We start from the raw sequence: 14,232 nt of genomic DNA, 5'->3' as shown, positions 1-14,232 counted from the left end.
CCTTTTTATTTTTTCACCCAAGGAACTTTTCAATTAGTAAGCATAAGAAAAGTTACTGTATATCGCTCATTATTCATTGATTTGATGAAAATAAATCGGATAATTTCAGATTGAAGAAAATTTGTTTCGCTTAAGGTATTTTTTAGAGAATGGTATTTTACTTCTATTACAACCTGAAATTCTTCCAGTGTCCATCCCTCACAAACGATCTTCCTGAATTTCATAATCATGTAAGAAAAATCCTTCACGGAGAATCAGGAGATTGTATCCATATCTGGGCTGTGACACTAAACATCTGTGTGTCACCAGCATAACTTAGAGGATTATTTTTCTGAACTTCTGTGTCTTATTGAGTAAAACAATGACTGACTCCACTGGGAGAGAGAGATACAAACTCAATTTCCTTGACTTGTCTCCCAACATTAACAATTATTTTAGAGATTTCACCTGAAGGTAAATATTTCAAGCGTTTCTTGAAGTCCTGAGTTATTTGGCAAGATGTGTCCGTGGCTGCTACATTTTAACCACCAGCACAACTGTCCACTTATGGGGCACATACATCTCAGTTCACCGACTCCTTCCCTGACCTGTTTCATTTATTTATATTTATGTACTGAAGACCCTACATGCAATCTGTGTCAACTAAAGGCTGGACAAAAATCTATGGAGACTGTATGTTCTCAAAGTCAGAGGTTGAGGTTCCAAAGGATTTACTGGTGAGACATCAGGAAAAACTCACGCTTACTGTGTCCAGTGTGACTCACCATCTTCAGGTCTCCTTATTCTCTCTCACAGGCACTCAGTTACAGGTTTCTCTGGAAACCTTCCACCTTTTACCTCTGCAAATGCCTCACAGGTCTCTCCAAGCTTTATGTTTTGTGTCTGTTTTGTAGGGGCCTAGGGCAGTCTGCTCCAACATGGGCCACTTTGGCGTGAACATGATTTTGAATTACAAGTGTACAAAACCCAGCAGATGCAGAAAAGGCTCTCTTCCAGGACCCCAACTGCCTAAGTTTACATCGGAAAGGAGAACCTGTACCAGGAAGAGAGCTAATAACAGACTCTCCTTTACCCGAGAAACTTACCTGCATAATAAGCAACCCTTGTTTTTCAAAACATCTCCTTTCACCTTCCTGCTAATAGCCTTCTCCCTTTGGTATCTTCAGACCCTACCCATCTCCTTAGCTCAAATAAGGTTCATGTTGCCTCGTTGTCTTTGCAATTTCACGTTTGTATGGATTTCTTGTATGTACACCTAGTAAATTTGATTTTCTCCTGTTCATCTGTCCCATCAATTTGATTCTAAATCCACCTAGAAGGACCTTAAAGGGAAGGTCTTCCTCTGCAACAACTCAAATATTCTAACCTTACCATCTTTGCATACTCTCCTCTCCTTTCTAGATTTTATTCTTTACAATCCTGGTAGACTTGATATTTCAGTAATCTTTCTCTACCAGGCTGCTTTACCAAGAGTAGGGAGTCTGGGCTCTTATTGCTTCATACAGGCAGTTGGGGACCAGTTTTGTTCAATTCCCCACTCAGCCATGGCTCCTAAAAACCCCAGCCTGTGACAACGCACCAGCTTGTTGCCAAGGGCAATCACAGAAGAGGGGGGTGGAGCGGGAGTAACACAATTACTATTGGGCAAGGAAAGTTTGACCTGTTTATGGGATTTATTTTATGAAACTCTCCATTTTACATGAAAGACACAGACACCTACAGCATTAAATAACCTGCTTGGTTTTAAAGACTGACTATGAATATAGGTTAAAAACAAATCTCGACAAGAGGCAAAAGGAAAACTCGAGCACTGAGAGCAGGTTGATAGCTTCAAAGCAGGTGAAGAGTCATTAGGTAAGTAAAGGACGCGTAGAGTGTGGATAAGAAAGAAGGAGGGGGCACCTAAGTGGCTCATTCCGTTAAGTGATGGACTTCAGCTCAGGTCATGAGCGCACAGGTTTGTGAGCTCCAGCCCACTTTGGGATATCTACTATCAGCATAGAGCGCCACTTTGGATCCTCTGTCCCCTTCTTTATCTCTGTCCCTCCCCTGCTCCCCCCCCTCTCAAAAATAAACAAACATTTAAGAATGAAGGAGGAAAAACCCAGGCTGGGGGCTAAAGAAGTCTTCTCCAGTTGATAACCATGCCTTTACACCCACCGGAAGAATTTTTAATTTGTATTAAACCTGTAAAATTCTGAACAGTTTTTGTTAGCACTTAAATAAAGAAAAGTGACTTGAAGAAGCTTAGAAGCATAAATTATCAGACAGAAATAGCCTCAGCATATTTAAGATGAAAGCCACCAGAGAGAACAAATACTAAATGTCTTTGGAGTCTATTAATTCCAGCCCCTACTCAAGGAATTTTCAGCATGATCACAGAGTTATAGACTTGAATAACACAACTATTACTGGTTCCTACCTAGCTACATGACTTTATTTTATATTGTCCGATTTTGAAGTATGCTGGCTCTTAGAAACCAGCTTTTAAGTCTCATGTCTCCTAACAGTATTTATTTATTTACTTATTTATTTATTTATTTTTTAAATTGTTTTTAATGTTTTATTTATTTTTGACACAGAGAGAGAGACAGAGCATGAGCGGGGGAGGGTCAGAGAGAGAGGGAGACACAGAATCCGAAGCAGGCTCCAGGCTCTGAGCCATCAGTACAGAGCCCGATGGGGGGCTCGAACTCACAGACTGCGAGATCATGACCTGAGCCGAAGTCGGACGCTCAATCGACTGAGCCACCCAGGTGCCCCTCTCCTAACAGTATTTATAAGTCCACCATTATTTTCCATTTATCTTCACATTGTGCCTATCTCACTTACTTAGGGTATTCTTTCTTAAATACACCATATAAACAAATAGGTATTCTTGGTATGTTAGAGTAGGCAGTTAGTTAGGTTTTAACAGTGTGCCTGGAGGCCAGAGGGAGTCACAGCTATTCTGGGAAAGCCAGAGACCTGTCCTGGAAACACTTTTTAAAAAAAATTTTTTTTTAACGTTTGTTTATTTTTGAGACAGAGACAGAGCATGAACGGGAGAGAGAGAGGGAGACACACAGAATCGGAAGCAGGCTCCAGGCTCTGAGCCGTCAGCCCAGAGCCCGACGCGGGTCTTGAACTCAAGGACCGCGAGATCATGACCTGAGCTGAAGTCTGAAGTCGGACGCTTAACCGACTGAGCCACCCGGGCGCCCCGTGGCAACATTTTTAAAATAAAGTCATGAGAAGCCCGGTCAAACCCGGCCAGACCAAGACAAAGGAGGCTGGAAACCCCTGACCCAGTAAGGGAAAAAAGGCACAAAACTCTGCTCCCAAAGAAATCCCCTCCCCAGCTAACAATTATTCCACCACCTAGTTAACAACCATCAATAACAGAGACCCACCCCCTGGGGTAGGCAGCTGTCAGTTGAGCTCCCCTGCTCCCACATCCCCAGAGAGTACTTTCACTTTAATAAACTTTCCTACTTGTACCCCTGGGCTCTTGTGTCTCCTCTGTCCTTGAATTCTGTCCTGCAACAAGACGGACAGCCTCCAGTGATATCCCAAGGACCAATGGGTGGAGACCCCAGGCAGGGCCCAGAGGTCTCCCCAGGCCACCTGGCAACAACTGATAATTCCCAAAATGTAATTAGAATAAGACTATTTCTGTTATCTACACAAATTTCCACTTAGCCGTCTTACTCCGCTGAATTAAAATGTACTTTCTTCGCAATTACAGAGAAAAGAATACCTATTACATTACAGGTTTATTAAGCGTCTGAGTCAATGGTAAAGTTACTGAAATGCCATTAAGTGAAGGCACATAAGTCAGAGGCTGTGTTCTGGGCATATTTTATATGACATTGATGAAAAATGCATTGATGCAAAAAAACTTCAGGGATGGAAAGACACAAAAATTGGTCTTTTCTTAGATGAGGGGAGATCATGTACCTCCATTCAACCTCACCAGGTTGTAGGCTTTAGGAATGTTCCTGAAATAAATCTGTAGAGCTGGGAACAACAGGAAATTGCCACTTAGACACTTCAAAAGCTTTCATGCTGCCACAGAGCCACTTACTTGATACTGGATCGGTTGCTAATGGTTTCTGCCTAAGGCTTTGATTGTCTTTGTCTTTGTCTCCAAGGGATCACCTCTTTCCCAATCGATTACAGTCCGCTAGCTAATCTGATTCTAAAATGCAGCACTCAGTTCCGTTCTGTTTTGAAAATTCTTAAGCACACGGTCAGTTTAATTTCGGTGACAACTGATCCAATATTTGCAATCGTTTTACAACTCATGTCCACCTCTTTGACAAATATTACCTGGGAAACCTAAAGGTATTATAAATATGCCATTTGGGAAAGGTTATGGTTTATTTATTTATTTTTTTAGTTATAGAAAAATAGGCCACATACCTTAAAGCTAGTAACTTTCTTTGACAGCTTTAATGTTTTTTTATAAAGAAAATTAGATCCCATTGTACAAACCGAGTCCTCGATATGAGGCAATGCTAGAAGGAACACAACTGGTTACCAACTTAGGCATCTTTTAAGAGCAGATGTGTTAAAACCCAAAGCAGGTGTGCAAACAAGAAAATTGATCTTGGTGCAAAAACACTGCACTTGGAATTGTAGTAGCTGGGACAGATCCTGAGGAGCATTTAACTCAGCTTCCTCCTTTGCAAATGAACAACTACCAGGAGTCCTAACATGATACACAGAGAACAAAATTTGCTACAGTGGCCTCTCCCTCGAATCTTATAGCTCATTTAACATGAGTAGAATATTTCTCATTCCCACATCGGTATTTCTTCCTCAAGAACCCTTGGAAACTACAGGGATGCCACCTCATAGATCCTTTACTCCCCCCCTCCCTGCTGCCCCCCAAATGTGATTATTAGCATCACGGTGCATCTTTGTTCCAAGTACTTTTTCAAGAGAAATTTCAGATTGCCACATTGCCACAAAGAGTGTGTTTATCTTGTTTACTCTCGCAATATAGATTACACATTTAAAACCCCAGCTGGGTACCATTCATCCCATTATGATTTAAAATTCCATTCAGGAGTGAAGTGGAAGAAAAGAGGGAGTTATAAATTTCTTATGCTTAAGAATGAGAAAGGAAAAAACAGTATCAGAATGAAACTCAGTTCCAAAATATATAAAGCTCAGTATAAGTAGTCATTAAAACAAAAGTGGCATTATTTCTCTTCAATATATTCTACCCTACAAACTCTAGTAACATTTTCTTTGTTAATAGGGGCAAATGGGAATGAAATTGCTTTTGGGTGGTGAATTCCTTCGAGAATTCCATATACTGTAATTGTGATTTCTGTCCGTTCATTAGTAACAGATTCGATATAGTACAGTCCCACACACTCTCCTTGTTTATTTAGTTGTGAGAACTGATCACTGGCTGGCACTAAAATACTAGAAGGCAAAATTGTACCTGAGGAGAGAGAAGGAAGAGTGGACAAAAGAGGCAGTAAGTTATCTCAGTTGTGAAATACAGTATCCAACATGTCAGAGGGATAGGAAACGTTTTAGGGTCAATTTGGCAAGCATATCGCTCCACTTGTGGCTACGGACATTTTAAAATATATGTTTAATATGGATATATGGATACAGCGTCCACGCTAAGAATAATGGCCAGCATTGTTTCAATTAATATACAGAACCAATGAGTCCAACTGTCATTTATATGTAGTACATAAAGACTTCCCTTTAAAACTTCTGAGACTTGTTTAAAGCCACATGAGTTGATACACACTATCAATATACCAAAGCGGAACATGACTTTTGGAAAGATAGAAGCTCATCCCTTATCCAATTTTTCCTTTTATTCTGAGTTGAGCCATGCCTTCCCTCTCTCTTTTTGAAGGCTATTTAGCAAAAATAAGGTTTAACAGAGCTCTGAAACTTTGGACAGACCTTCTCAGATGCAGAGAAGATAGACTGAATTTACCCTTTAACTGGGGAGGCAGAAGCATGGCTCTGATATCCGTAAGTGTCTTTTGACAGTCTTTGAATGTGAAATTTGCCATTGTGATAAGTCTAGATGCACAATCAAGCAACACAAGCATAATTCCCTATTGATCTAAAGAATGATTCCTTAATTCTAGATACCATAATTATAAAGAAGCAGATCAGGGCGAGAGACTTGATAACAAATTTCAATGAGCATTACATTTAATAATTGAAGATAATTTAAACACGTATTAACTCCAATTTATGATGCATACTCATTCAGTTGACTTTGGCTGTTACCTCACACATTGATGGAAACATCTCATATATGGTGCTGAAGGATAGGGAACCTGCAGCGTGCTTCTCGGGGTAATGATCAAGGACTTGCTTTATCTCTGTCCTGTAATGTCATTTGGTTTACATTTGGCTGTGCTCAGTAGTCTTTGAGTTCCTGAACACGTACAGGCTTACTCCATTCCCTTTGGAAGGTAGTTTGGCCATGGTTCAATACCACGTTGCCCTACTTGAACCCCAAATATATACGTGTTTATCACCTGGCCTTCTGGTCACTCAAACACTTGTGATATTTTTAAGTGCTGATTTGGGGCCATCTTCTTTCATCTAGTGTTGGTAACTTTTAGTAACTGCCTTTAATACGCAGTCACATAAACTTTAAGGCATATGTATGGGCCTTTGGCCTACATTGCTTATGAATAATTCATATTTCACAGCCAATAGCAGAAACTTATGAGAGAGGATAACAGAAGAGGAAAAGAAAGCTTGTAGATAGTCTTGTTTTAATTTTCAGCTCCCTTCATTTCAAATCTTCTTTCTTATTAAGTAGTTTTGTTTAATCTTTTCACCTTCTCATTCTCTTTAATAAGCTGTAAAATTGACAAAAAGGGAGAATGAAAAGAGAGAAAAGGAATAGTTAAGAGTCTCCCTAGTCCACAAATAGTAACTAATATTGACTGAATAATCAAGACACACGTAGAAAATATTTTCAAAATGTTTTATGGCTTATTTTTCCACTTGATAATTCATTTTTCTTTCCTCTTTTGCCTTCCCACCATCGAAGCTCATTATTTGGTACTGGAAGCATGGGTGAGTCTTTTAACTACTTAGAGTACAACTTCTCAAGTAGAACGTGGTCACGGTAATAACACAAATTACTTATTTGTTGAGAGAGTTAAACAATATACGAAAGAGGCAATGACAAAAAATAGGAACCGATATTTTAACTCTTTTATATTTTAACCAATATATTGACATTTTTTTATGCATTTGACATTTCAATCTTTAGAATTAAGAGAATTGTAAGTGAAAGCTCTTTGTACGGTGTTGCAAACATTAATTGTAATTATTATTGAAGATGGACTACTTTTGAGTTAGTGCTGTAAGTTCATGTGTTGAGAACATAAGAAAAATTTGGAAAAATGTCTCTTTTCATCTTAGCTCCTCTCCACTGATTTAGAGAAGAGCTTTGTGTTTAAGGGCTCTCCGTTGGGGCAAGTGAGTGCCTATAACTGTTTTCTTTTTTCTGTTAGAGAGAGAGGAGAGAGCATGCAAGCAGGGAAGAGGGCTAGGAGGGGGAGAGAGAGAGACTCATAAGCAGGCTCCACCCTCAGTGCAGAGACCCTGGGATCCTAACCTGAGCCGAAATCAAGAGTCAGTTGCTCAACCGACTGAGCAACCCAGGTGCCTCTATAACTGTTTTCTAAAGATATTTTTGAATAATATGCCTTTCAAAACAACTACAGCATAGTGGTAATAGTTCAGATGCTCTGGGTTCAAACTGCAAGGCTACGATTAGCCAGCTGTGCGACCTTGAGCAAGTTCCTTAGCCTCTGTGTGCCTCAGTTTCCTCATCTATCAATCGTTGGTAGTAATATACTGTTACTGTGAGCATTAAATAAGGTAGTATATATAAAGAGCCTAGATCGGTGTGCCAGTCAACCCTCATTAAATATTGGCTATTATTTAAAAAAAAAATTTTAACGTTTATTTATTTTTGAGACAGAGAGAGACAGAGCATGAACAGGGGAGGGGCAGAGAGAGACAGAGACACAGAATCCGAAACAGGATCTAGGCCCTGAGCTGTCAGCACAGAGCCCGACGTGGGGCTCGAACTCACGGACCGTGAGATCATGACCTGATCCGAAGTTGGACGCTCAACTGACCAAGCCACCCAGGTGCCCCAAATATTGGCTATTATAAGTGTAGTCATTATAATGTGAAGTTAGATTTTATACATGGTCAACTAATCTTCAACAAAGGTGCTAAGAACACGAAATGGGGAAAGGATAGCCTCTTCAACAAATGGTGCTGGGAAAAGTGGATATCCATATATAACAGTATATCATCGGACCCTTTTCTTATACCATTCACAAAAATCAACTCAAAATGCATGCAAGACTTAAACGTGAGACCCAAAACTTTAAAACTCTTAGAAGAAAACAGGGTTGGAGGCTTCATGTTTTAGCAATGACTTCATGGATATGACATCCAAAGCACAAAAAACAAAGACAAAATCAAGTAGTCCTGCATCAATCTAAAAAGCTTCTGCACAGGATGGGTGCCTGGGTGGCTCAGTCTGTTCAGTGGCCAGCTTCAGCTGAGATCATGATCTCATCGTTAGTGCGTTTGAGCCCCACGTTGGGCTCTGTGCTGACAGCTAGGAGCCTGCTTCAGATTCTGCATCTCCCTCTCTCTCTGCCCCTCCCCTGCTCACACTCTGTCTCTGTCTCTTAAAAATAAATAAACATTAAAAAAAAAAAACAAACAAAAAGCTTCTGCCCAGGAAAGAAATAACCATCAGAGTGAAAAGGCATCCTATAGAACGGAAGAAAATATTTGCAACCATGGACCTGATTAGGTGTTCATCTCCAAAATATGTAAGGAACTCCTAAGACTCAGTAATAACAATAGAACCCCCTAATAACCCAGTTAAAAATGGGATAAGGAATTGAATAGACGTTTCTCCAAAGACGACACACAAATGGCCAACAGGTGTATGTACCTGTGTGTGTGTGTGTGAGTGTGTGTGTGTGTGTGTGTGTGTGTGTGTGTGTATGGGCACGATGACTAATGGTCATTCAAAACCACAATGAAATGACACCTCACACCTGTCAAAATGGATAGCATAAAAAGGAGAAGTAAGTACTGGTGAGAATGTGGAGAAAGGGAACCCTTGTGCACTGTTGGTAGAAACGTAAATGTGTGCAGCCACTATGCAAGGCAGTATGGAAGTTCCTCAAAAATTTAAAAATGGAACTACCATGGCACCTCTGCCAGTTAAACATACGACTCTTGATTTTGGCTCAGGTCATGATCTCACAGTTCGTGAGATCGAGCCCTGCATGGGGCTCTGTGCTGACGGTGTTGAGCCTGCTTGGGATTCTCTCTCCCCTCTTCCCCAACTCACACAAACGCTTTCTCTCTCTCAAAATAAACAAACATTAAAAAAAAAAATGGAACTACCATATGATCCGGCATCTCACTTCTGGGTATATATATCCCAAAGAATTGACATCAGGATCTTAAAGAGATACAAGCCCTCCATGTTCACTGCAGCGCTATTTACAATAGCCAATATGCAAAAACAACCTAAATGCCTATTGACAGATAAGTGAATAAAGAAAATGAGGTATACACACTGAAGTACTCGTCAGCCTTACAAGAGAAGGGAATGTCATAGGCGACAACATGGATGAACCTTGAGGCTACTATGCTAAGTGAAATAAGTCAGACACAGAAAGAAAAGTACCAGACTGCATGATTCTGCTTAAATGAGGTACCTAAATAGTCAAATGCATAAAGCCAAAGGACTGGAATGGTGGTTCCCAGGGCCTGAGGAGGGAGAAATGAGGAATTCTTAATCAAGAGGCACACAGTTTCAGTTAAGATGAGTAAGTTCTAGAGATCTGCTGTATAACATTGTAAGAATCGGAAACAACAATATACTGTACATTTACAATTTGTTAAGAGGATAGATTTCACATTACATGTTCCAACACAATGAGATTTTAAGCCGATAAAGTTGGATTTTATTGTTGAAAGTATATACTGTATAAAATATAAATGGATTTTTACTCAGCTTAGTGAATAGCTTTTTTTTTCTATACAATTCTCAAAACGTTTTCTCCATAATAAGATCTAGGCATCCATTCAAGAGCAGAGAGATTTCTATCTGCACGAAAGTGAAGAAAGAGAAAAAAAAGGAAATACCCCATTGTCAAAATGGGGTGAAAAGTACCAAGTGAGGGTCTAAGTACCACTTCTTTTCTCGTTTGTCCCTCTCACACATACCCTGACATGTCATCAAAACTTTCGGTGACTTGACGGATTTCAGCCAAGATGTTCCAGGATAAATTGTGCTTACCAGCAGCCTGTTTGGGAGATGAAGTTCAAGAAGAAATGCCTATTATCTGAGAAGCCAACACATGAATGTGGCAGTGTGCTATAGCACAGAAATGAAAACTTGGATGGACGTTGGGTCGTAACACTTATATCCCTTTCAGGCAAGATTTAACATGGTAAAGAGATACTCCATTTCCTGAATCAAGGGGCAGCTTTCTTATTGTGGCTCAAAGCACCCACACATGTTTGACATCGAGTGACCTGCCATGGGTCTGCTACCATGAGACCTGATGTTAAAAGTGTGATAGTCCTTTCCTTTTTTTTTTTTTTTTTTTAATGTTTATTTATTTTTGAGAGAGAGAGAGAGAGGGCAAGTGAGCACAAGAGGAAGCAGGGGAGAGGCAGAGAGAGAGACACAGAATCCAAAGCAGCCTCTAGGCTCTGAACAGTCAGCACAGAGCCCGATGTGGGGCTCGAACCCATGAACTGCAAGATCAAGACCTGAGCCAAAGTCGGACGCTCAACTGACTGAGCTATCCAGGCGTCCCAACAGTGTGATAGTTTTAATCCTCAGAGTGGGACCCGTTCACTTACTGGATCAAACCACATGTCTAACTGTATGGTACAGAAGCCCAGGGAGGAACTTTTAAAGGAATGCCCAAATAAGACACAGGGCCTGCGTTTCCACGGCTCTCGGTGCATAATTGACAAGCTGCAGGGTGAAACAACAGTAGTAGTTAGAATAGAGCAAATGCAGCACCCAAAAGGTTTCTCCAATTTTAAAGAAATCTGGCTTCATAATCAAATTAGGGAGAAGACGTCAGGGTCAAATATTTGACTTCCCTGTGGTTTGTTGATTCAAGGACTCATTTTAGGGATGTACATGGAGTCATCCCGTGGGCTTTAAGATATTTATCCACATTCAGCATCATCATAACGTTACACTATATTTACTAATCCACTTTCATCTTAAGGATGAAAGATAATTCTTCTATATATGGTTTGTCATATCGGTCCTTAGAATGCTTTGTATAGATGAAGAACACAGGTGGGAAATAGACCTCTTTTCTAAGACCACAGGTATTGAGGTCAAACTGTTAAAAGATTGACAAGCATTCTTGACGTCAAAATGTGGCATCTCTATGGAATCCCGTGCCACGGTGTCTTTTTATCTAATGATCCGTGTTTAGTTTGAGCAATATCCTATTTCTAACTTGAAACGTTCTTCTGAGTCTGTATAGATACCCCTCACCCCCCCGCAAAAAAAACCACTAGATTACCATAGCTATGATGACAAAGCAAGTAAAGAATAAGGATGGGGCTATGCTGACCTTTCAATCTTGCAACCTTCCTTTCTTTAAATCCCACCCTTTCACCTTGACCATTGCAAAGGAGAATCCACTCATTCTACTGTCATGTGGTTCTATATACGGCAACGATTTTTCCCCCCTGGGGGGCCTCCTACAAAGGATGGTGACCAACTGCCCTTCACCTCTATTAGGCATTTAAAACATAAACTCTCAACGTATTAAAGGGTACTTAAGTACAAAGAGGTCGACAACACAGGGTATGAAATCTTATTTTGTAAATCCCTTTTAACAAAAAATATTGGGAATACCAGCTTGCTCTGTGACCTTGAGTCGAGGTGTCAAATAGCATAAACAACGAGGTGAGCTAATTTTTATGGAAAATAGTATATTTCATTCCATTGTGTTATATAAATATCTTGGTAAGACCTCTATTTCTAGCAACCATATGTCTCTATAAAGAAGAGGAATAGAGAAAATATTCTTATAATGATGTGAGTTGTTTTTTTTTTTTTAATTTTTTTATTAAAAAAATTTTTTTAAGGTTTATTTATTTTTGAGACAGAGAGAGACAGAGCATGAACAGGGGAGGGGCAGAGAGAGGGAGACACAGAATCCGAAGCTGTCAGCACAGAGCCCGACGCGGGGCACGAACTCACCGACGGTGAGATCATGACCTGAGCCAAAGTTGGACGCCTAACCGACCAAGCCACCCAGGCGCCCCGTGAGTTGTTTTTTTTTAACCAGATTTGTCATTCTTCTCTGGTAGTAGAGCGAACAGTTTTGGATTAGTGAATTTCATAATGTACTATTGTAATCATTCAGGTCACTTGGGAAGTTTGCAAAAATCAAATGCCTTAAAAGTCCTAGTTAAGGTGAGTAACATTCTCTTTTTCATTCCCCATAAAATGTAACTTATTTTATATCCGTGGCTTAATAAGACACTTCAAACTCTTCCAAATTCCCTGTTAATGTTGTATTGCATGATACTGGCTGAACATTTTTAAAGTTTGTATCTGCAAGGCTAGAATTCACAGGCAGTTTGTCACCAAGATGAAGATGGCCTTCAGAGAGCTGTATTAACAAGAGTTCTGTGGTAGGCACGATTCTAAAGATGCCTCCCGGGTTCCTGCGTTATTCAATCAAACACCAACATAGCTGCTGCTATGAATGAATTTGGCAGTTGTAATTGAAGTCCCCACTAGGGTGACCTTAATGTGCGTTATCATCGAAGCCTGATCTACTCACTGGGTCTTTTAAAAGGCAGAAGGGGAAGCCGGGGGGATGGGATGCACAGGTGAGATCCTGCCTGCCATCCTTAGCTTTGAGATGGAGGGGGCCATGAGCCAAGGAACGCGGATGTCCTCTAGAAGCCAGCAACAGCCCCAGCCAACAGCTAGCAAGGAAGCGGAAACTTCAGTCCTATTAACTATATGGAACCAAATTATGCTAACGATCCGAAGGAGCTTGGAATCAGATTTTGTTCCAGTGCATCCAGAGATATAAGCCTGGGCTAGATAACACCTTAATATCGTCTTAATATTAACTCTGTGGTACCAAAGGCAGAGAACCCAGCCAAGCCTGCCTGGACTTCTATGAAACTTGAATAACTGGATGTTATTTTAAGCCACTAAGTTTATGGTAATTTGTTATACCGTGATAAAAAAAACTAATACAGGTTCTGACACCCCTATGATTATTCGCTAATTTATTTTTAAAATATGGTTCAAAGCAACAATGTAAAACAGTTGTTTTAATTTTAAGTAGCTTTGGGATTAAACCATCTCAATTTTCCCCCAAAAGATCATCCTATTGACGAAAACATTTATCCTAAAATATTCAAAGTTTATAGATGATTAACACTTCATAGCAGAACACAGAATCATTTTTCTCTTCCAAAGGTTTTATTCATAACATTTGAAATCATTTCATACAAAATATATTTTATATTCTATTCTCATGGATATCTATATCTATATCTATAGATGTATCCATCCAAAATTTAGACTTTAACTTTTCTCCTGATGTTTTGTCTTTGGAGCAGAGGGGAGATACAGATCTCCTCATATGATTTTCATTGCTTTAGTAATATGTGCATATATTTAATTGCTATTGGAAATATTTACTATAGATATAATTTCTATACCAGTGTAGGCAATACAATCAAATTCAATTAAAGAAAAGCATTTGCACAGTCACTCTGGCTGGACCTTATGCAAATATGGAAAATGACAAACCTGAAATTAATCACCAAATGTCTGACATTAAAACAGAAATTTGTCAAGGCAGAAATGTATGAGTCATAACAGTATCTAGTTCTATGGTTCTTGGGCAGATCCTCTTCTGTGTTCTGATGAAACTGGCATTTTTTGATATTAAAATCCTCCAACAGACCGTATCTTATATTTAGCTCAGCCATGTAAAATCCCCAGGTGCAGAATATACACTATGGGGAAGATTTCAAAAGACTCATCAGTTTAGGTGTAACCTACATCTTATTTTGTGCCTTTCAGTTCTGAGGATTATTTTGGAAAAAGAGACATTTTCTACTTTATAATTCAACATCCCCAGCTTGATGTAATAAGTTAAAGCACCAACTACACTAAGCTTT

General features: G+C 39.8%; 1 protein-coding gene across 9 annotated transcripts in view; it reads right to left on the bottom strand.

Moving 5' to 3' along the window:
• Window positions 1-14,232, bottom strand: part of DLGAP1 (DLG associated protein 1) — a 1,131,601-nt gene that overhangs the window by 508,519 nt on the left and 608,850 nt on the right. The window lies entirely within an intron of this gene.

The sequence above is a fragment of the Felis catus genome, chromosome D3 (genome assembly GCF_018350175.1).
Source record: "Felis catus isolate Fca126 chromosome D3, F.catus_Fca126_mat1.0, whole genome shotgun sequence".
Taxonomy (NCBI): Eukaryota; Metazoa; Chordata; class Mammalia; order Carnivora; family Felidae; genus Felis; species Felis catus.
The sequence above is the reverse complement of the archived record's forward strand: the minus strand, read 5'-3'. Positions and strand labels throughout refer to the sequence as shown.